This window comes from Danio aesculapii, chromosome 17, assembly GCF_903798145.1.
Source record: "Danio aesculapii chromosome 17, fDanAes4.1, whole genome shotgun sequence".
Classification (NCBI taxonomy): domain Eukaryota; kingdom Metazoa; phylum Chordata; class Actinopteri; order Cypriniformes; family Danionidae; genus Danio; species Danio aesculapii.
Genome location: NC_079451.1, coordinates 8,110,220 through 8,136,021, shown reverse-complemented (window position 1 = coordinate 8,136,021; position 25,802 = coordinate 8,110,220). Strand labels below are relative to the sequence as shown.

Here is a 25,802-nt window from a genome sequence, read left to right as displayed (position 1 = left end):
CTCTTTCATACAGCAACTGCTATTCTGCCTAATGTTTTAGGTGGTCATCTTGAAAATGTGTTAAGATGTTTCTCACCTCGGTGTGCAAGGGCTCACCAAACACACTCGTAAATGGTTGCCAAAGAAACAGGACACAGGGACAAAGTGTTGCCGTGTCCATATGGATGCTCGATGATGATTATGTGCTAACAGCACCTCCGAGCATGCGATGATTTACACAGCAAATGCGAACTGTGGCAAAACGCGTGTGTGCGCCGGTGCATGTGTGCTCTTCAATCACCCTCACTGCTGGGCATGCACGCGCTACAGATGTGGACCATTACAGGCTCTCCAAAGCCAGATGTGTGTAATGGCTTGGTTGAAGTGTGTCAGCGACGTTCTCCAGGGGCCGCGGTACTGTGGAGTGGATAGTTGTTGGACTGTTGAGAGCTCTCTCTGACTGTCTCAATTAACCAGTGCCGGTAATGAGTCATCCGAGGGCCATATCCATGGACGCTCATTTTTGATTCATTTCTCTTCATGGATGCTCTCTGCTGGTTTGATCTGGATCCAGTGCGAAAATATGAAAGGAAATGCTTTGCTATGTCTTGCGCTCTTTCCAATAGGGGATTTTGCAGGGGAAAAACTGGGTTTATAATTAACACCAACTGTAACACCAAATTTTATTTATGTGCATGGTTTATGTATCGCATAAAACATTTAACATTTGTGTATAAAGCACAGTGTCCATCATATGTGTTTAAGAGAAAAATAATCATCAAGTCCTGAGAAACTAGCATGATGTATTCTTCTTCTTCTTAAGAATGAATCGCCTTTTTGATGGTGTAAACATGCTCGAAAACTCGCAAAACTTTGCACTCGCCCAAGAAGTGGCGAAGATTTGAGTTTGTCATAGGTTTCGGAAGTGGGTGTGGAAAAAGGACTCGACAGCGCCACCTATGCGCTTTTGACGGACTGGCCCCCGAGCTACGTTTCACATGCACGTACGAAAATTGGCAGGAAGTTAGTTATTTTTAACTTCCTCTGCCGAAAAAGTGCAGTTTTTGTCATTTTCAGGCGTTGTATTTTAACGAACCCCTGCTATGTATTTTATCAGATCAACACCAAAATTGGCTATTGTCATCTACGTACCTTGACGATGTTAAATTGTCAAGATCTAGAGCTTTCGTTGAAGGACGTGTCTGTGGCGGCCTCTCAAATTTTGACGATTTGCCACGAAACAGGAAGTTGTTATAACTTAGGCATGCATTGTCCGATCTGCACACGTTTACATGCCAATATCCAGTTACAGTTATAGTGCCACCTGCTGGCAACAGGAAATGACATGTTTTACAGTGTGACAAACTCCTTCTACAAATTTAATCACATTGAATCGAATAATGTTCCATTAGTTTAGTCCAAAGGCCTTTGTGATGTTAAACTGTGAAGATCTAGAACAGGAGTCTCAAACTTGCGGCCCGCGCGATGATAGTTTGTGGCCCCCGCCTTAATTAAAAAATTTAATATCAGTACGGCCCGCGAGTTTGATATGAATGGCACTTTACAGAAATGAGCTAGGAGGAGTTGGGGATTGCAGAACTGGCAAGCAGCCAAAAGCTGAAGAAAGACTGAAAGTATGATTTAAATGTGACTGGTGTCAAAAACGGATCATGAACAGCAGACTGTTAGCTGATAAACATTATTTTAGATGACATAAAATCAGATTGGTTCCCTAATTAGACTAGTTGTCCAATCACATTTCTATTGAGCTTGTTCATCATAGTTTACAAACATCTTTTCATTATCGGATAAAACATTTAGTTATTGTGATATTCTAAAATGAACATAAACCAACAGAGGCTCATTGTGGATATGTACCCCTGTCTACATTTCTGGAGATCGCGAATTATGTAGCCAGAGGTATGTATGTCTGCTTTTCATCTTTAAAATGAACACAACGAGGCAGTGTGACGCCACTAACGGCTTCTTGTGGACGGCTTTTCCGCTGTTACCAGTTTACCCAATAGCTTGCTGAATACATTGATGGACTTGGGACGTGGAGCTAAGTTTTACGCAACAGCAGTGTCCGAGTCCAATGAAGAATGGTTCCAGAAACCAGGTAAAACAAAATAAATAAATAAACAAAGGCCATGACTGCTTTTATTTTTCTAGAATGATTTTGAAAATATTATCGGTTGGGTTTAGGGACGAGAATGGGTGGGTCAGTCAGTCAGTAAGTCGACAGAAAGCTGGTCTGGGGTGCGTTTTCCAAAACCAACATTAGACAACTAAGATCGCAAGTTCCGCCATTGCAAACATAGTTCGATGATTTGGCACTTTCCAAATCCATCGTTCCAACAAACATTCGCAAACTGTGTCGCAAACTTTTACGCTTGCAACTACACCTTTCGAGCTTATGGATCTGCGACAATGAAGCTACGATTTTGGGAAACACTCACAACTACTCGTTCATTTCCCAAACGATGCATCGTACTATAATAGTTCAGCCATGAGGTATGTCGTTGTTTGGGAAGCACACCCTTGGTTGGCTGAAGTGAATATTTAGCCCTCTGGTCGATTTATGTGAATGATCGAATTTCAGATCATCAAAAGCATACACAGCAGACTGTGTAGAAGTGGATTTGCAAAAAAAAAAACTGTGACCAGACATACCTTGAGTTATGTTTTTCACTGTCCCCAGAAATGTAGACATGGGTACTTATACTATCCATAATGAGCCTGGGTTGACATAAATATTGGTGGATGAAAACACTGCTAGTGTTATGCACCAGCTGGCTGGTAACATGTAGGCTACACGTTAAACTAACAAAGATCAATTTAAGCAAACCTATTGCCTTTTCAGGGTGACATTGAATACATTTATAAGACATATACACCACATTTTGCATTCTGTTGAGCTGTGAACAGATGAGATCATGCATGGCTGCTCTTACCTTTCCCTTAAGGCTGTCCCATTTTCAAAACTAGAGTCCCACATATAAAGTAAGTATAATATAAGCTTAGATAAACGTAAAAAGAAACATAAAAAATAGCATTGTTGTAATCTCACTAGGAAATGTTTTGGCCAATCAAACACAGCCTGGGGTGTGCATATTAATGATCTCATGTGGATTTTGAATGAGTCAGTGATTTGTTTCAATTGGTCTGTTTTTCACCAGGATTTTACACTCACAGGATGTACATGAGTATGAGGAAACAATGGTGTTTGAGACTCACTGTGTGTCATTACCATGCACTGAACTCTTACTATACACCTTTGCCTATATCCAGATTTTATATCCAGATTTTCATTAATAATTCCAACAAATAATTATGAAAATGCAATATAGTATAGCACGGTTATTAAAGGAATAATTCACTTAAAATGTAACATTCTGACATCATTTACTCACCTACTTGTACACAAAGGAAGATATTTTGAAGAATACTGTAAACCTGTAACCATTGTCTTCCATAGCATTCGGTTTTCCTACTATGGATGTCAATTGTTTCAGATCTTCAGCCTTCTTCAAACTATCTTCTTTAGCATTCAACAGAAGGAAGAAACTCTTAAAGGTTTGGGACCACTTGAGGGTCAGTAAATAGTGAGCAAATGTTCCCTTTTTAAATGGCAAAGTGCTGTGTTGTAATTAAATATGCACGGCGGTGTGATGTTTTGATGTGAGCAGCTTAAATGTTATCAGTGTCTCAGAGCAGCTTGTTTCACAGTAAATGATTCACACAAACTCCATCCTTGCGAGCGCTTTGAGTTTGACTTGCACATAATTTGAAGATGAAACGCTTGCCATACATCAATGGCTTGGTTTATAAAGCTGTTGTCTAGCAAAGAGACAAAATAAAAAGCTTTATGGTTGAATATTTGAAAGCAAAGGACAAAGCAACCGTAACTGTTAACTTTGGGATTTTACTATTGTGGCATCAAATATTATTACTATATAATTATTTAAAATAATACTTGACATATAGATTTATTGCAGTAATGAATATGTATAACCAGTAAATATTCTCAAGTGAAGTCACCAACTACTAGTTACACCAACCATAAGAAACAATTAAATTTTAAGTTTAGGCCATTGAGGAGACATTTTGGATTCCTCAAATAACTTATCATTGAACATCTCTTAAAGGGGTGGTCCACTACGATATCATATTTTAAAGAGCCCCTATTATACATGAAATTGGGTCATATTTTGGTTGTAAGGGTCTCTAACAACAGTCTAATATGCATGCAAGGTCAAAAAACAGGTCTTATAATCCGCATTTATTTTTACCTGATTATCCCAGCGACTCCCATATGAATCGTTCAGCGATTCATTTTTTCCCCAAACCTCTCCTTAGCGCAAAGCTAATCTGCGCTGATTGGACCGATGACAGTCTGTTGCGATTGGTCAACACTGACATCGTTCAGCCCGAGAATGAAATGCCCAGAACAGCTTATCAACAATATAGAAGTAGTCAGAGTACATAGTGTATGTGTGAGCATACCTGCCAACACTCCTGTTTTTCCCGGCAGTCTCCCGTATTTCAGACCCATCTGTAGCCACCCATTCATTTTGTTAGTTATCCCGGAAAACTCCCGTAATGTCAACCACCCACCACCAACAAACCCCCCCACCTCCTTCCTCCCGGTCTTCAGCTTTTTGGTACGGTCTATGAAACCCAACTATGGTCGCCGACATTGGTATAGGATCCGATCGCAGCAGCCGCCCAAAACACGCTTCATAGTAGTTACGAACACCATAGTTCTGGTTTTTACCAGTGTTATCAGGGCCGGAGCGTCCATAGAGGACCTAGGTGGCCGCCATGGGCTTCAGAATAGTGAGGGCGGCGTCCACGAACCCCCCGGTCTTCACTTTCATCCGTGAAACTCACCCCCTCCCTCTCGGTCGTCACTTTCATCCGCGAACCGGTTACTTTAATTTTCACTTTGGGTTGAGGGCGACGTGGTCACCTAGAGAGCCAGTTCAGCTTGCTCCGTCCCTGAGTGTTATTCAGACACCTCACCCCGAACCTTACCCCAAGCGTGTCAGCTAACAGTCACGCACCTCTATATGACTGTTTTGAGGATTGCATAAGAAGGGAAATCCCGGGAAAAACAGGAGTGGTTATGTAACATTTACCTGCATTATGTAATATATTCCCCTGGGCTCATGAAAAAATACAATGTGACAACATTTTTGCAAAAATTACATTACATTGCTTGTAGTATTTGCAACAATTCAAAGTATGATGTCTACTGAGTGAATAAGCATGTACAGATTAAGGTGACTCTGACAATCTTTATTTATTTGTCTGCAGTTTTGAAATCAAATGGTCAATGATAATGCTATATATCATGTTTGAAAATAACATCAAAACAAGATCTGCCTAATAAACTGTCTATATATAGACAGCCAGCTCAGTTGGTTTTTGGAATAGAGGTCTACTTAGTCCAGTGTTAATGTGCTTTAACCGCGTGCTGTGTACAGATGTGTCTGGCTTCTTTCCGAGCTGCTTCCATCAGTGAAGAAAAACACGAACCGTCTCAAATCACTCCTCATTCTTGTTTGCCTTAGGCTGAGAAGGCTGATCTTTCACCTTCCTTATTTACATTTCATCAAACTCTCTCTGTCGTTTTGCATTTAAATTGATCGCTGACATGTGGGAAGGTAAATCAGAGTTTAACTGATGTCGTAAATTAATTTCTGCATAATAAAATGCACCACTTTTTCATGCTTTTGAGTTCAGAGATGGAGATTTTCTTTTCCTAGGAAGAGCCTAGGTTTGGTATTAGCTGGATATATTGTGTAATTCTATATGAAGTAGCATTATAAATTTAACACAGAACATAGTTATGCTTTTGTTTCATACATGTATGTCTAATTAGCTTCCTGCAGAGATCACAGGAATATCACAGAAGAGGGAGGAAATGGATATATACATTTCTCAATGTTGATTGTGAAGGCCAAAATCTTGTTTTTAGTCATACTGAAAAATATATATGACATAAAATATTTAATATACTGTACGACACTACCTGACAAAAGTTGTTGCCTATCCAAGTTTTAGGAACAACAAATAATAACTTGACTTGTAGTTGATCATTTGATATCAGAAGTGGCTTATATAAAAGGCAAAGGCCTTTAGATTACCAAAATATAATATGATCCTGCTTTAATTTTTAATGATTTATTAGGACAGTAAGGTCTGACTTTGCTTAGACAAAAGTCTTGTCACTTAACAAAAATAATGTACAGTATAGAATATAAAGTCATGGTGCAGAGGAAAAAGAATTAATATTGTGTATGACTCCCATGAGCTTGGAGGACTGCATCCATACATCTCTGCAATCACTCAAATCACTTATTAATAAAGTCATCTGGAATGGCAAAGAAAGCGTTCTTGCAGGACTCCCAGAGTTCATCATAATTTGTTGGATTCATCTTCAATGCCTCCTCCTTCATCTTAGCCCAGACATGCTCAATAATGTTCATGCCTGGTGACTGGGCTGGCCAATCCTGGAGCACCTTGATCTTCTTTGCTTTCAGGATCTTTGATGTAGAGGCTGAAGTATGAGAAGGAGCACTACACTGTAAAAAATAAATTCGTAAAATGTACGGTAAAAAAACAGCAGCTGTGGTTGCCAGTACTTTACCGTTAAAAATACGGTACAAACCATAAAAGTAATTTCTCATTTTTACGGTAAACTACCATATTTCATTAATTTATAGATGTAATATGTCTGTATTTTGAATTACCATCATCTGCACATCTTTTGTTACACAGTTAGACACTTTAACACAGCCATATGCAGGTGGTGATGAGGAAGTTACATAATGAACCAATGCTCATCAAAAATAACTTTTCCCACAAGCAGAAAAGTGTATCAGTGTATTGAAGGTGCTCAGTGTCATTAACACATCTACTAAACACCAGCATGGTAACACACATAAAATTAAAGTCATGAAATAAACATTTTCAACATTAGATGTAACATAAATCGCTAATGTACATAACAGATGGGCAAACAACTAAAAAGATCCATAGTAATGTCAACAAAAAGCATAAAAAGTGATGTGCCATACAGGGAATTCTGGGAAAGTCAATTTAGGGTTATTCACCGTATATATTAAGGAAACATACCGTTAACCAGGTTATGGATTTTTTTTTCTGTAGCATTTTTACAGTTTTTTTTTTACAGTAGAAATCATGGCCATTTTTTACAGTGTATCCTGCTGAAGAATTTGCCCTCTCCTGTGGTTTGTAATGTAATGGGCAGCACAAATGTTTTGATACCTCAGGCTGTTGATGTTGCCATCCACTCTGCAGAACACTTGCACGCCCCCATACTGAATGTAACCCCAAACCATGATTTTTCCTTCACCAAACTTGACTGATTTCTAAGAGAATCTTGGGGCTTCTACAATTTTTGTGATGATTTAGATGCAGTTCAACAGATGATTCATCGGAAAAATCTACCTTCTGTCACTTTTCCAAATGATCAACTAGAAGTCAAGTTATTATTTGTTTCTCTCACAACTGGGATCAACGACAAGACTTTTATCAGATAGTGTATATATCGCATGAGGCTCAAGTAAATTAAATTTTTAAAAATTTCCTCCAAACATTAGGGTTGGTAAGAATTGTTTTAATGTTTTGGAAAGAGATCTACTTTAAAATTAATTTCATTTTTTTATTTCTGTAGATTTGGATCAAATCAGCTTAACATAGATGATCGAAGGAGAGTAAAAGCCATAATATGTTTAAACTGTGGAACTTTCCAGCAATCCAGGCAGGCAGGAGAGTAAACTACAGTAAAGAAATATAAATAATATTAAATGTATGTTACCAGTGTTAAAGGCAAATTTCCTTTCTGTGCCAAGCAGAATGGACAATACAATTTAAATTAACTAAACTAATATTTTTACATGAAACCATCATAGTATCAAAAATCATTAAAAAAAAAAAGATTTATTTGAAAAAAAAGTAACTTTTGTAAATGTTTCACTGTCAAATTTGATAAATCTAATGGATTATTGACTTAAAAAATAAATAAATACATGCACTTCCACAGATTCAAAGGTCAACTCAACTCATAGTTGTTCAAATATGAAAGTGGATTGACAGTATTGAACAATTCATCATTTATAATTTGCGTGATCATGAACACATCTGTTTGGAAAAAGGTCACACATACAGTAAATGATTGTAGAGAATAAATAATATTTATTAATATAAATAAATCCACCAGCATCCAAATAATTGAACAAATTATTACAAAAATATGATGTATTATCTGTTTATATTTATTGATATTTTATGCATATATTTTTTATCATATAATCCTGTCATGTCAAGCCTGTCGTGTCTCTGTTCTGCTCAGTTGACTCATCTGTGATGTAGGTGGAGAATAACAGAGGTCCACAACAAGACTGAAGTCATCCAAAATTGAGATTTATTCTCCCAACCAGAAAAAAAACACATGACATTTAACAGTGTGAGGGCTGTCAAACTGTATCGAGATGCTCTTTCGTGGGCACAAACAGAATGATGTTAGAAAAATGCTTCCAAAATAAAAACATGTTGCACCCAGTGACATTTTTTTAAAAGTAATAATTGCTCCTTATTCAGGCTCATGCCATTCAAAACCTCTAGATGTACAAAATATTGTGGTGAATGTTGTACGGATTTGTCTTAAATCTTTATATTTAGAAAAAAAAGAGAAACTATTTCTAGACATTCACTTTTAGAAGTAAACTGAAAATAACAATGACTGCAGGCTATTATTGAAAGTAAAGGTTTTGTGAAAACAAAGAAAATAGCAGCACCTTTATGTCTGTCACTGTCATGTAAACATGAAGTATCAAACCAACAGTAGCAGTTTTTTTGTTCAATGTAAACATCTTTGACAGGCATGTTTGTCTGCGCCTCACATCTTTTGCAGCGCCTCATGCCTGAAACGGCATTCAAAAAATGTGCTCAAGTTAAAAGAAGTTTGACTCCTATTTCAAATCCTTGTGTCTCTTCACATTCCACTGCCTGTGTCTCGTGTTTTCAATGCAAAAACAAGTTATGTGTAAACAACCATTTAAGACTAACTGTATATTGTACAGTATGTTACATTACAGCTACATTACAGTCATTGTCCCGTCATATGGTCAGATCATTTTTAGTAACACTTTGAAAACATTGTATTAAGGACATTGTATTAAGCATGCAAGTTTAAAAACATTAAATGAAGGCTTTATTTTAAATCCTCTCCATACTTAGAATGGCAAATGCTGACTAGACTAATAAGAACAAATCCAGCCAAAATTATAATCTTTGTAAAATTTGAGTCAAGTTTGAGCCAATAAAAAAATAAAAATCAGTATGTAGAAGAGATTCTTTAATACACTTTTAAAAATCAGCAGAATGAAAATATTTGCAAAATGAATGGATGGATGGTTGAAGGCATGGATGGATTGATGAAGGGATGGAGGTATGAATTGATGGATGTATTGATGAAGGTATGGATGGATGAAGAGATAAATGGATTGATTGATTAATTGATTGATTGATTGATTGATTGATTGATTGATTGATTGATTGATTGATTGATTGATTGATTGATTGATTGATTGATTGATGAAGGGTTGGATGGATGGATGGATGGATGGATGGAGGAGGATGGATGGATTGATGAATGGATGGATGGATGGATGGATGGATGAATGGATAAATGGATGGATGGATGGATGAATGGATGGATGAAGAGATGGATGGATGATGGATGGATGGATGGATGGATGGATGGATGGATGGATGGATGGATGGATGGATGGATAGATGGATGGGTTGGATGGATCAAGGGATACAGTAGATGAGGGATTTATGAGTGGATGGATAATGGACGAATGAAGGGTTGGATGAAGGGATGGATGGATGGACTGTTGAAGGGATGGATGGATGGATGGATAGATGGATTGTTGAAGGGATGGATGGATGTATGGATGGATGGATAAACATAGATAGATGGATGGATGGATGGATGGATGGATGTATGGATGGATGGAGAGATGGATGGATGGATGGATGGATGGATGGGTTGGATGGATGGATGAAGGGATAGATGAGGGATTTATGAGTGGATGGATGAATGGATAATGGACGGATGAAGGGTTGGATGGATAAAGGGATGGATGGACTGTAGAAGGGATGGATGGATGGATGGATGGATGGATGGGTTGGATAGATGAAGGGATGGACGGATGATGGAATGGATGAAGGGTTGAATGGATGGATGGATGGATGAAGGGTTGGATAGATTGATAGATTGGATGGATTGATGAAGGGATAAATGGATGAAGGAATAGATGGATGGATTTATGGATAGATGAATAGATGGATGATAGGGTTGGATGAATGGATTGTTGAAGGGATGAATGGATGGATTGATGATAGGGTTGGATGGATGGGTTGATAGATGGATGGATGGATGCATTGATGATAGGGTTCGATAAATGGATTGTTGAAAGAGTGGATGGATGGATTGATGATAGGGTTGGTTGGATGGATGGGTTGTTGAAGGGATGGATAAATGGATGGATGGATTGATGAAGGGTTAAATGGATGAAGGGATGGATGGATGGATTTGTGGATGGGTGAAGGGTTGGATAAATGGATGAAGGGGTGGGTGGATGGATTGATGAAGGAACGGAAGGGATGGATGGATGAAAGGATGGATGGATGGATTGTTAAAGGGATGGATGGATGAAGGGATAGATAGATAGATAGATAGATAGATAGATAGATAGATAGATAGATAGATAGATAGATAGATAGATAGATAGATAGATAGATAGATAGATAGATAGATAGATAGATAGATAGATAGATAGATAGATAGAACTAGTGGAACACAACACTAAACAGTTAAATAAACAACTTTTGCCAATATAGTGCACCCACTGAAGGCCATCCGTGCCCATGATCCTTGTTGTTGACGTCTGCTTGGTAGGAGCTGTCTGTTTGTTTATCTTCAGTTTGTTGCATTTTCTAGATTCTCCATAGGCTGTTTTATTTTTTTCTCCAACCACCTCCCTTGTTTTCTTTGGCCAGGACTTTGCAGCCTCCACCGACTAGTAATGACTTTACACTGCCAAGCCAACCTGCTGCTTTCAGCCAGAGCCCCGTCTCCATCAATGACGGCTGATTTGATGATGTGCTTTGAAGAACAGATTTTCTATATGCAATAATTATGCACAGTGGGTCTTTTCATCGGGCAAAATTCAAGCGCTCCATACGAACAGGCTTATTATCGCACAATAATCAATGTCTGAAACTTCATTTCCCAATGTTTCTGTCATTGACGTGAATCGTGTAGATTACCTGCTGCTTTCTAAATGGACATGACCGTGAGTGAGTGTATGTATGTGTGTTGTAGCAGGTGTTTCTGGGCTGAATTTCGGAGAGAGTGTGTTCCGCCGCGTCCCTGGAGGTGAAAGTATGATAAGCCCAGGGGTCGAGGCTGCTCCCAGATTGAATTTATATGTAACAATCTGTTTCCATCTCAGCAGCAGATGCCTGGCAACCACGTCCATGCGATCAGTGGCGAACAGCTGTCATTGTCAAAAGAGAAATCACGGCGAAAGCTGTAAGGAAACAAAAAACGAACTGAATGTTTGCTGTTGTTAGAGAGGAGGGAGTTTTGTGGAAGGGTTGTTTTCTGCTAAGTCCGTGTGAAATCACAATTTGTGATGTTTATTTTGCTAACACACGTTGTTATTCTTTAGGTGAACAATGAATATGTGCAAGCTAATCCATTGAAAGAAATGCTTTGTTTTATTAATCTTCAATCAAAGTCTGACCATTTGCTTCTGTGTTTGGAGTGGCAGTTCTTCTCTGTTTGACGGCATCAGCCACAATATTCTTAACCACACTTCCCTTCCCGTTAGTTTGCTATGAGGGAATGATGAGCAAAAAGAAAGCCCCACCTCATATTCAATGTTTAATTTCAGTTGAAAGTATGTCAACATATTGAAAAGTCTCAGTAACTTCTGGTTCACGTGGACTTTAAGCTTTTGTTTAATCAGTATTCACCTAATAAGTAACTGTCTTATACAACAGCACTTATAAAACCAGACTTCATTCTGTGAAAACAACCACCTAGATGTACATTATGCTGCTACTTGCCAGAAAACTTCACAAAAAGACACTATATTGCTCTGAGCTGTGTTTATTAAATATTTTTGTATTTATTATATATATATATATATATATATATATATATATATATATATATATATATATATATATATATATATACATTTAATAATGAACTTATTACAGTAAAAACATAAACAATCCCATGTATAACACAACGGAGTTCAATGCTGAAAACACTAGTCGACCTGCTCCTGCTTTTGCCTTGATTTGCTCACTGATGTCTTGTGCACTGCTTTTTTGTCAGGTGACAGTTTTTACATTTTAAAAGTCTGTTTCATTTCCAACATTTAATCAAAACATTTAATTTCAGTTGGCTTTTTTGTAGCTCAGTGATAAAACAAAGAAGCAACAGGGTTACGTTAAAATCGAAATAACCATCTCTGTCAAAGGCATTAACCCGAACCTTCTCAACATTCTCCCTTTCTTTTCAAATGAGATAGTGGGCCAAATCAAAGGTTACCATGGGCCAACTTTGACCCACGGGCCCTACTTTAGGCATCTCTGTTCAGGAGGTTTTGTAGTACCTGGAGAAGTCCGTGTTATAGGTTTCAGCAGTTGTTATCTGGAAATAACATACCTTGGAAGGTCTTGATTGACCAATCAGATTCAAGTATTCAAAGAGCCAGGTAATAAAAGCCATAAAGGCACAACAGGTAGTAATCATTGATCCAGAAACCAGTATGTTGCCTGTAATTTTGAATAATTTATCTTGATTGTTTGTAATAATGTATATTGCGAAAACTTTACAATATTATTTTGTTTGTTAAGTAACCAATAATGTGCATCTAAGAACAGCAGCATGACAGAAATATACAGTACATTTAAATATGTAAATGAATATACTCATTAACAGTCAAGAGGTTTTGTAGTAGACAAGTCTGTGGTCGATGCTTCAGCGGTTGTTATCTAGAAATAACATACCTTGGAACAAGATATGATTAGAATCGACCAAATAAGAGACAAGTATTTAGAGAGCCATGTAAAAAGAGCCAAACAATTAGTAATCATTGAATCAGAAACCAATAAGTTTGAATAGTATATCTTGATCGTTTCCAATATATTGCAAACACTTTAGGATAGTGTTTCATTTGTTAAGTACCAATAATGTACATCTAGGCAGTTGTTTTGCAGAATAAAGCTTGGCTTTTCAGCTTTATCTGGGAATAACATACCTTGGAATGTTGTGATTGACCAATGAAATCACGAGCCTTGTAATAATGCTAATAAAGTGATACTTATCTCTAAAAAAATAAATAAAATAATAATAATAATAATAGTAATAATAATAATAATAATAATAATAATAATAATAATAATAATAATAATAATAACAATAATAATAATAATAATTTACTCACCCACAGGCCACCCAAGATGTGGGTGGCCTTTTTTCTTCAGTAGCACATTAAAGAAGATTTGTAACTGAAACTGTGGCAAATCATAAAATGCAAGTCAATGTCGACCTGAAAAAAAAAAAAATTAAAATTAATACCCATGGCTTCTGCCATATATTTTCATGTTGAGGTCTTATTAAATTAAAAATATTAAAAATATTTAAAAGAGTTTGCTGAAAGTTTGTGTGTGAATTAATAATACATTTTATTCTGTGAGTGAACAAGCCCTTTAACTGCTCGTTTACTTCTACAGCAGTTATAAAACTTAGAATTTGTAAGATACTTTTTTTTTTAAACACAACAATGTATACAGTTGAAGTCAGAATTATTAACCCCCCTTTGAATTTTTTTTCTTTTTTAAATATTTCACAAATGATGTTTAACAGAGCAAGGAATTTTTCGCAGTATGTCTGATAATATTTTTTCTTCTGGAGAAAGTCTTATTTGTTTTATTTTGGCTTGAAAATTTTTCTAGCCGAAAACTGAGAAAGCAGTTTTTAGTTTTTTAAAAGCCATTTTAAGGTCAAAATGATTAGCTCCTTTAAGCTATATATTTTTTCGATAGTCTACAGATCAAACCATCCTTATACAATAACTTGCCTAATTACCCTAACCTGCCTAGTTAACCCAATTAACCTAGTTAAGCCTTTAAATGTCACTTTAAGCTGTATAGAAGTGTCTTGAAAAATATCTAGTCAAATATTATTTACTGTAATCATTGCAAAGATAAAATAAATCAGTTATTGGAAATAAGTTAATAAAACTATCATGTTTAGAAATGTGTTGAAAAATCGTCTCTCTGTTAAACAGAAATTGGGGAAAAAAATAAACAGGGGGGCTAATAATTCAGGAGGGCTAATAAGCCTGACTTCAACTTTATATATGTCATGTATATAATTTGGATTAATTTTCTAAATGCAATTTTTGAAAAATGGACATTTTGGCTGAATAACAAACCTGTCACATCTATATGTGATAATGACACAGCAAACTCAAATGAAAGTAAGTCTGCGTAAAAAAACAACTAATTAAAAAAAAGCCTTCAGTATAATTAATTTTAAAGGGAATCCACTGACAACTTTTTAAATATGCAGTTCTGCACAGCATTGACGATCACAATAAGTGATGATAACAGCGTGTTTTGTATTTATATTAAGTTCATAAATGTTTTCAGCACAATCAAATCAATTGGGATATTTCCCATAATCCTTTTGGGGTATAAAAAAATCCCAAATAAGATGTACAGTATGTTTATTAGGCTCCAAGGCTTTAGTGGAGCAACACTGAATATAAGACTAAATTAAAGGCTGTTTATCTTACAGCAGTGCACTCTTGAGATCGAGCGCGAGAGAGAGAGAGAGAGAGAGAGAGAGAGAGAGAGAGAGAGAGAGAGAGAGAGCACACATATACAAAAGTTGAAGTTGAAGGATACATTTGTTGATGTGTTGGGGATTGTTGAATATTTTGAGAGCACAAAGATGGTTTTAACAGAGAGGAAATACGGATGATGACAGGGGATGGAGGAGCTTTTATTTGTGGTAGTTTCTCGGGAAGAAAAAGACAGTTTAAACGGTTACTTGGAGACTCATATAAAAACATGAACTTTAAATGAACTCACACAGTTTTATTCAGTGGGAAGCCTTTTTCAGTTGGAGAATACACAATAACAATATTGTGGTTATGTAGACATTAGGAAATAGACAGGAACAAGGATGTAAAACGGTGTAGTGTAAGTTTCCATTCCCTGGAACTCAACTAATAGAGTGTGTTTTGGGGTAGCTTAGAGCTGATGTTTACTAAACAGCTCAAATTAGGCAGCAGCATAATTTAAGATAAAAGCTTGTGTTAATTTGCAGTAAGTGCAAAAATTATGTTAGTTTATTTTAATTATGTGCTTTGCTAAATCCTGACAGCATTTATTTATTTATTTTTAATGCTAAAAACTTTTTTCATGAGAGTTCACCCCAAAAATGAGAATTCACTCATCATTTATTCACCCTATAAGATTATTTACTTTATGGTATTCGTTAATCTCTTGATACACAAAAGAAGATATTGTAAAGAACATTGTAAACCAGTAACTATTGACATTGTAACCAGTCAGTCGGGTGACAACAAAGTGAGAATCTACATGTAGTTTATTAAAGAGAGAATGGTCAGGCAGGCACTGGTCAAAACAGGTAATCATAAGAGTAATCCAGAAGCCTAGTCAGAAACAGGCGAGTGGTCAGTACAGCTGGCAAAACAACATTAATGAGAAAACAAGGCAAGGGGTCAAAAACACGGCTAGACAGGCCAAGACAAGAAATTGCTTTGTAATGTTACAATAACAAGACTCAGTCCAGAAGTGTGTGTGTGTGAGAGAGAGAGACATAACTGTCAACATTGGGATGTGATAAATAAGGGATATGCCCATCATAATAAAGGATTCCCCCGACCCGACCCCCCCTTAAAAAAATCCCCAAATTACTAAATATGCTCATTTGGAGCTGTTTTATTGTAAATAAACAGTTAAATGGTCAGTAATACGTTTTATTATTATTATTTACAAAAGAAAAATTAAATAGTATACGTTAGCAGCAAATACATTAGCAAACAGTTCAGCTTAATAAAATGAATAGCTATTATATTGAAATAGAATCAAGCTATCAAATCTCATTAGCCATTTCTTCACTGTATAACTTAAACATTCTGATTAAAGAGCAGCGAATGAATCTCTTATTTATTTCGATTTTTTTCGTTTGATTACATTAAATAACAGAGGTGTCACTTTAAAAATGCACAGATCGAACGTTATAATGAAAGCTTTCAATTGCTTTCCTAACTTTTTTACATTTAGTACAAAATTAGTTGTGTTTGAAAAAAAGCCATGAAGATCGACATCTTTTGATATTATTATTATTTTATGTTATAATTATGTATATGTCAGTTTAAACACACACCCAAAACAGAGTTTCGTTCCATTTCAAATCGCTTGTACAGAATCAGTTTGGGAAACAGTGTCTATTTATCACTATGGAGCGCGTCAGCTGACAGTCATGTACCGCTATGACTGTTTTGAGGATTGCATATGAAGGGGAGACGGCACCTGTAATGAAAAGGAAAAGGAATCCCGCCGTTTTTATATTTATTTCAAAGTGTATTCATAACAAATCGAAAGCACAGAACAGACTCACATTTAAGAGCAAAGGGTGGTTCCTGGTGGTTCGGTGGTATGGGTAGCTTATAGGGAGGATCGGCTCTTTAATGTTTATTTGCCACCCTTCAAAGACAGACTGTCTTACGGGAGAAATACAGGAAAATACTTTTACGGGATAATAGTGGTATAGAACTGTAAAATACGGGAGAATTCCAGGAAAAACGGGAGGGTTTACAGGTATGGTGAGAGAGAGTGTCTGGATTGTTGTCAGCTGCGGGAATTGATTTGCGCAAAACATGCTGGTAGTTGTAGTTCATGTGGTGGCATATGTGTAGTTCTCCAGATTATGACAGACATCCATAGTAGAGAGAAATTTCTTTGAAAGTCAATGGCTACTGGTTTCCAACATTTTTTAGAACAGGAGAAAGAAACTCGAACTAGTTAGGAAAAAGGGTAGGGTGAGTAAATGATGACAGAATTTTCCCTGTCACAGTGAAAAGTTCATTAAAATGATAGCTGTAATGCAAAATTGTAAGCCAAAAACAAAAAAAATTTAAACTAGTGCAGTTACAAACAGTTCTTCTTAAATTATTTACATATTTTGTGATTAGTTTGTTATAAATATGGTTATATTTGAATTTTCACATTTTGTTTAATTATCTCTGTTATATACCAGTATGGATATTGTGTTGTTATTATTTGTTTGCACACTTCTTTTGTCATTAATTAACTATCAGTAGTATTAGTATGCACTGTTAAAAAGCAATCCATAAATTAGCAGTTTTCCATATTTTGTGATTCATGTTTTTCTCATTTATTTGTGCTGATGAATTGCATTATAGGATCTTCAACTTTCCTCCAACAATGTTTGATGTTAAAAAGTTTGAAAAAGTGACTTTTATTTGACATTTTTGGGTTGATGTTGTAAATTAGAGTACAAAAACCAAGTAATAACACAAATGTTTCTGTTATTTTACAGACTTAATTGTCTATACATTATTCTCTAAACCATATATTATTTCAAACTATTAAAAATGTCAATAAATTTCACTCTGTTAAACCGCAGGGTTGAATTTTCATTTCCATTTCAAGATCCCATAATGCAATTAGTAAACAAACAGAAATATATTAACCTGTTAATTAAAGAATATATATTTACAGTGTATGACAAGTATTGGTAATAAAGTTTAATATTTTATTCAAAATGAAATTCACCAATAAACTCTTTTTTTTTTTTTACTTCTAAAGTAACTTAAGTACATTAAAAATCTAGTGTTTTTTTTTTTTTTTTTTTTGGTTTGTTTTTTTCACTTAAGTTAAGTTAAACAGGCCGACTTTATTCCTTGATGGGACCCTGCAGGCACAGGATGTCAACATGACGTCATATTGACGTTGTACCCCAACGTACCCCAACGTTGTGGGGATGTTGGATTTTGTTTGGAAATGAAAATCGAGTTAATGTCAGAACCCAACGTCAGGCCAATGTCAATGTCCAACTTCCAACCTAAAATCAACCAAAACATCACTGTCTAATCATGTTACACCTTGACATTATGTGAGTGTTATCACTATGACATCTATCAGAGGTTAGACTTTAGTCACTTTCCAACAAAATCTAAAATCAAACAAATATCAACGTAATTTGACGTCGTTAACAGACTTCAAAATAATGTTGTTCTTAGACGCTGGCTAGACATTGAATTTTGGTGACCTGACATCATGACCTAAATCTTACCTAATATTAACGTCCTATGATGTTGTGTGCCTGCTGGGGTTAATGATTAGAGCCCTGTCATACACCCGGCGCAATAAGGCGCAAGATGTGTTTGGTGCGATTTTCTGCTATTTTCAGACCAGCGCAACCCTAATTATTATTTTGAGGAACTGCAATAGGCCTAAAAGCTGGTCTAAAGTCCAGCGCAGAGCACGTTAGTTATGCAGCTATGCAGGTTCAAATGCTTACACATTGCTTAATGCGCACAGGATGTACAGCAACACAAATATCTTCATATGTGAAAAAATTGTACTGAATTTCAAACAAATCTTAAATATGTAAGCTAATGGATGTCTTCAGTGGAGTGCGTACAACACCATTTCCTTATCCACGAAAGTAAAGAGTAAAAGTAAAGAGAAAGTAAAGAGGCCGAATAGAGGAGGCTCGTTCTTTATCTTCGTGCAGCAGATGGTCTGCTCACAAGACTTTGCACCTAGACCGTTAAAATCGAGCCCCGAGGGAATGGGTACTTTTTCTCAAGTGCTTGATATGTGTACTCCATCCACCACTGTCGAGTATTTCTAACACCTCATGAACAACGAACAAAAAAGAGCTTAATCTGTTCCTTAATAAATAAAATAAAGGACACATGCATTACCTCAAGTTGTTGTGATGTTCTGTGTCATTCGGTGACTATTACATGTACTCATCTGACACTTTGTCGTGTCACTTATTCACTCATGTTTCATTTTCAGCCATCACATCTTCCTCTATCAAGTCATTTCGCATTCAAGTGGCATTTCCCAGCAAACAAAAAAATAATGCCTTCATAATTGTCCTTAAATCCTTGATGGGAACAAAAAGCCTGGGCTGCTTGTATAATGACACATAAACACTGTGCTTAAATATGAGGAGCTTTTTAAAGAGATATCCTTCTTCGCTGCTCTTATTGTGAATTTACACGCATTATGTTCTCTCTCCGTCTGTCATTTGAGGTAATTACACCCTCTCTCTCTAAAGATGAGTACCTCTATGGAGGACTTTTCTCTCCTAACACATCATAACACATCACAAGACAATAATAGGCCATAGGCTCTTTGTAAGACGTGCGTTTCATACATCAGGTATGGGTTTTTCTATGAGATCAAACAAAGCGGTGAACTGCATTTAATGCGTTGAGTGCATGTCCTTTAATAGGTTTAGTTCGTTAATTAATCAGTGTCAGAGTAATGCTTACGTTGTGTATAACCTAAGTCAACAAAGGCAGTGGTTTTTGCCCTGAGGTGCATTTTTCCCCTTGCTATTCATCAGTTCAGAGCAGTTGTTTGATAGTTGCATCCTTGCCTTTCTGAGGGATTGGATCTTATTGAAAATTATTCGTTATTATAAGTCATTATTTCTTTTGTAAATCACAAAAGGAGACATTTTGAAGAGTGTAAAGGCTGCTCTTTTCTGTTGAATTGCACTGACTAGGGATTGCACTGCAATTTATTTTTCTTATTTAAAGTTTTTGTCTTGTTTGTAGTTCAAACAACTGCAAATTAAGAAATCAAGATACATTTTGGAGGCAAGAAAAAAATATAGTTTAAAAAAAAAAAGTTGTCAAAGTTAATGAGTTTTTCTTCAGCCAGCGTCAGGACATGAGGCGCTGTTTTTGCACATTTCAGTGTTTAAGCATAGATTATATCAAAAAGAACATGAGTAATCTTGACAAACTATACATCAGTCTAAAGCTACAACTCTGAAGCAGCCATTGCAGCTAGTTGTTTTTCAATGGGAAGCTCATAAAGAATGTATTTGCTAAATTTGTGTAGGTTGTACAGAAAACGCTTATTAGATATGGAGTGAATATCATCCGAATAAGACACACCCGCATTCATTCCTGTACGTCACGGTTTATTTTGAAAGGTAAGAGTCCTCAGAACACCATCCCATCAAACACGTATTGTCCACCGACACAATAGTGTTGAATTATGAATGGTTATTCGTTTGTTTATGTCAGCATTTCTTCTGGAGACCTGTTGTTTACATTGTTTACTATGTTACTTACACGCGAAATTGGCAAAAAGCAAGTCGATGTCATTGCTTGCAGTGTTACACATAAAATGAGACCACAAACTTTATAAAAAGTCAAAGTTGTAGTTACTAAAATCTAAACAAAGCAGTCAAGTGTTTTGACCTTCTGCATATGCTTTCAGTTGCTTGCTTCCTAGTTTGACTGATGGAGAATTTAGCCAATGACTGCATTCTTTCGACATATGGTAACGTTTATTCATCTATTAGACACGTTGTTGTTTTAGTGCACTCTGTTTGCTGTCACTGGTTCAGTCATCATGTCGCGTGATGCTCCTGCCCTGCAAAGATTATGTTAACATTCAAGCTAACAGCAGGACAAGAAAGTTAAACAAGCTAAATTATCAAGCGGATTTGAACTCTGTTTAAATCATAAACCCCTACCAGGTACCAATTAAATTACAACAACGAGCTAACAACAAAAAACATTTCATCCTTTTTTTAAAATGTTTACAGATAAACATTCGCATGAATTAGCAAAAATGACTAAAATGCTGTGTTGTGTGTATTATGACATTTAAACCGACAAGATATTAAAAAAAACACACATTGAAAAAAATTTCCAGTCCCAAATATGCTGCTGTCGAGTAAATGATTAAGATTTTTTGTATTCTGCTTTTAAACCTGAAAGGAGCTATTTAGCAGAATGTCAATGCTGTTCATTTTAATACAATTTCGCAGATGGTGACTATGGGTCTCTATACTCTTTTTGTGTCTCACAGAAACACATAATAGCCGCATTTTCACTCTCGGGCCAGTGCGAGCCTGGGCTTTTATCGAGCCAGGCCGAGCCAATCGCCCAGGAGGTTGAGTAGTGAGGCCGAAATCATGTCGCGTTTCCACTGTCGAGCTAGTAGCTTGCAGCGCGTCATGCAAACCTCACCCCCAGAACATCCCCTGAATCAAATGTCACACAACCCGCCCACTTCAGCGGGAATCTGGCAAATAAAGCACACCATCGCATCATCATGAAACGATTAAAATGAAGACAACCGAAACAAACAAATGACACGTTACTGTACAGCATTACATTATGTCTCTACGCACAGGCCTATGTATTTTCATTCATTATATTCGTTTACTCACCGACCAACTGTTGGCATCGTGCATTGAGTGGTCTCGTCACTAACTGAGGGACCCAGCGCAGTGAGCACACCGATCCATAATATAAAACCACAGAAATTCTCCGGTAATAACTCGGTATGAAATGCATTTTAGAACTTCCTTAATTTGATAGACGTCGTCAAACATTCAGCCCAAATGCTACGGAGAGATCTAAAACATATAAATTTTTCCCTAGGCTATATGACACTTAATGGATAATTCCCCTTTATTTAAGAGAATAATTTAAGGATGTTGCATTTTATTCGGTTATCTTAAGTAAAGGAAAGTGTTATGTGTTAAAGTCTTATGTGTTTCAGCACATAAGATCAAGTAATAAAATATAGTCATTTCGTTGCGTTAGGCAGCTATTCACTAATAACGCATGAATTTAAGATAAAAGATAAGATAAGATAAATTTCACTTTTAAATTTGACCACGTCATATAAAAACAAATACATTTGTTTGAGGACATAGAACACATTTTGTATTAGCAGTTTCTCCCAATGCGTTTGTAAAGCGGCGCTGCGCAGGACTGGATGACAGAAAAGAAGGTAGTTTCTGCTTTCACTCACCCAAAAAAAGGCTCTGTTTGCACGATTTGATTAATATCATCGTATCCAAATACTTTATAAATAATATTTCAAACCTCCCCCAGTGTTTATTGTTTTTTGAAAATATCTCAAATCTTTTTTTCAGATAGACCTTTGTAAAATGAAAGTTTAATATGGCTTTAAAACAGTTTAATTTATGTATTGTATGTACCCACATTGTTATAGCTAGCTTTCGTTTGTTTTATATTGGTTTATTTATTTAATGTGATTTTATTATATCTGATATTTGTAATTATTTAAATGATTTCAATATAGCTTAGGCTATTTGATCAATATGACACTAATGTTTTGAGCCTACAAAAGTGGACACGTCATTTGAAAAGTTTTTGTATTTCTGTTGTATTCATACTTTGTATTATCTCCAAAATATATTAAAAATAGTAAAAATCCGCTCGCATTAAAAGAGCTGTGAGGCGAGCCCTCTTTTGCTCACACTCTCACACAGGCATTTAAACGCGCTTGTATCATGCACAAACACACCTTTTAAGCTTAACAAAAACTCTCGACAACCTTTACTGGCTGCTGTGTCTTTAATATGGTATAAAGATTATTATGCGTTATTGAAACATCAAGGAGGACTTTATTTGTAGGAAATGTCACCTATAAATTAAAACTTAATTTTTATATAACAGCCTTACATTTAAAAGGGAAACATAAAGGCGAACATAAGAAAAAAGACCCTTAGATCGTAAACTGTCCAGCTATATGTTTTCTTTTCCTTATTTATTTATTTGTTTGGTGCATGTACTCGTGTGCGATCGGAAAACTAGTGTAATGAGGGCAAAGTCCGCCTCTCCTTTCACTCCATCCCAAAGCCCCAGTTGGCCCTCTTTGGCCCAAGAAAAAGGCCAGCCGCTGGCCCTGAGAAAGCCCTGCTTTGGGCCGATCAGGCCCCGGAAGTGACAGTGGAAACGCAACTGGCCCTGGCTCTCTCTGGCTCACTCGCTTTAGGCACGATAGTGGAAACGCGGCTAATTACATAAACGAATATAATATTTGTTTTACCGTTGAGTTTTAACATTTAAAAGCAGACAAGCGTTCAGCAGACTCGAGTTTCAGGTTTACAGGAAAATTATTTAGAGATACAGCTCGTTTTCTGACACATTTCAGAATGAACTTCAGTGAGAGATCGTGTTTCTAGTACTGGGCTGCGGCTGGAAGGGCATTCGCTGAGTAAAAACATATGCTTTAATAGTTGGCGGTTCATTCCTCTGTGGCGACTTTACAGTTTTTAACACTTATGTGTATGACAAAAAAGAGTATTTTGAGTCATTTTGACTCAAAAAGGGCCCGTATCGCCTGCAATACAGTGGTTAAAGTGTTAAACTGAGTAGCTTCTTACAAAAATATTTAGTTTTGAGCCGTCCCTTTAAGACGGCATGCAGTACATTGATGCGGTGTAGAAACCACAGTATTGGCCAAATTAGTCTACTATGTTTACATACTCCAGACGCCGTTGCTGTATTAATGTTGCCTCCTGTGTTTTAACATGTAGCGCCGCGTCTCGAGTTGTTCCACACTCCTCTGCCAAGTGTTATCAGACAGCACACAAGCATTACAGCATGCCAGCCGTTTCTCTCCTGCTGACATTTGCCATTCATTCACATTCACATCAGCATGAGTTTTCTTTTCTGCGGTTCTTTTTATGTCTCTCCCATGCACCTTTTCAATTTCTCCGCCGTCCTCCTTTGTTAGCTTGTTGTTCTCTTGTAAAGAGCGAATAAAAGCAATCATGCCTTGAATGAAGGAAGGTCAAATTGAATGTTGTTCATAAAACGGCGGACTTTGGCCCGCATGGTCAATATTGGGTTCAGAATAAGGAAGCAGCTGCCCATCGTCTGTCTGTTTAAGCTAGTGGAATGTCTGTCAGGTCTACTTTCATTACGTTTTTTTTTAGATTACATGAAATGATCTGAGATAATATTTGTGTACGGGGGAAAATTCCCAGGTTATCTCAGTTTACTGGATTTAGTGGGCATGGGTTTTAGAAGAATGTTAAAATAAATAGTAGTTATATAATATAAAGCTCTATCAATATCTGTTTTGTTTAAATAAAAAAAAAGAAAGGTCATTTTGAGAAATTTATTTTTAAATAAAAAATGAAAGTTAGAATTATTTAGAATTATTCACTTTTATATGAGCAATATTTAAACTGATCATCAGTGAAAATAAATGAAAGACATTTTAAATAAATGCTGTTCTCTTTAACTTTTGATTCATCAATTGAGGTCTTGAGATGAAGAATCATATGAGTCCATATTTTCAAATCTTGAGTAATATGATTTTTTCATTTAGATTGCAAACATTATATTATATAAATTTTTTTAACTTGAAGATTGACGACAAAAGCTTCTCTAAGGAGATAACATTTTTCAGCATCAGTATTAAAAATCTAAAGTTATTGTGATTTATATTTTATAAATGTGAAAGAACGGTATATGTGCAGGTAGTGTGGAATAACAGTATAACTGTCACTTTAAACCACTAAAGATCTGATTCCGTTATCTTAGTTTTAATATAGTAACAGAAACTTCAGGTTAACATTAAACATTTCTTTCAAGTTTATTATTATTATTGTTGTAATTATTATTATTTAAAAATGAAATAAAGAAAATACAGTATGAACCATACATAGACCTTCTTACAGTACAGGCAATAACAATTCATTATTAACAATAACCAATAAATAAATAAATACCTACAATGCAGACATACATCATAGCTAAATATTGTCATTTATTTAGAAAAGCTAGCGCAGCGCACCTGTGAATAAACTACTTCAAACTGTTCTCGCGTTCTACCATCTCACAATATAAATAAATACACTGTAAAAAACAAAAACTTTCAGTCAATTTTGAGTTAACTACACTCATTTAATTTGATTTAAAGTTGACTGTTGGGTTTTACAGTGTATATAAACAAATAAACTCCTGTGAATGTATATATTTTTTTTTTGTTAAATATTTCCCAAGTGAAAAAGCGATGAACTTTTTCCACACTATTTCAAAAAAATTGTTTTTTACATGTTTTAAGTTTAGTTTTAAGGTCAATATCATTATTTTTTTTTCTAAAGAACAAACCACGGTTGTCCAATGATTTGACTAATTATCCTAATTAGTCCCGTGAAGTGCTTTGAAATGTGCATTTTTTATTCATTGTACAACATAATCTCAACTGAAACATGAAGAGAGGGTGGAATATAGTGTAGCCCCTCCCCTTTAAAAAACAGCCATCGGACTTTATATTTTATCACCGCTCTGCCAGTGAGAGAGGTTGAGCTCTAGCACATCAAATGAAAAGCCAATGAGAAGATGGGGGCGGGGAATGTCAGACACTAGAGATCGCTGGAATCGCCAGAAGATTTGATGAGAAACTGAAGTATAAGGTGATGTCAATAAATCCGTTGATCCATTTAGTGACAAAATGCAAGTTTTATGTGTTTATATAGGTTTTATATCTTGTAAATGGGAATTTTGTCAATTTTTGGTGCGCACTAGATTATAGACGTCCTAAAAACAATACTGATACTAAAAACTTTATTTTAATTTCATGGGACCTTTTATCTAGTTAAGCTTTTACAT

General features: G+C 36.0%; 1 protein-coding gene across 2 annotated transcripts in view; it reads left to right on the top strand.

Annotated features, from left to right (window-relative positions):
* crim1 (cysteine rich transmembrane BMP regulator 1 (chordin-like)) overlaps positions 1 to 25,802 on the top strand; it is a 313,308-nt gene that overhangs the window by 120,993 nt on the left and 166,513 nt on the right. The gene's annotated exons all lie outside the window — the stretch shown is intronic.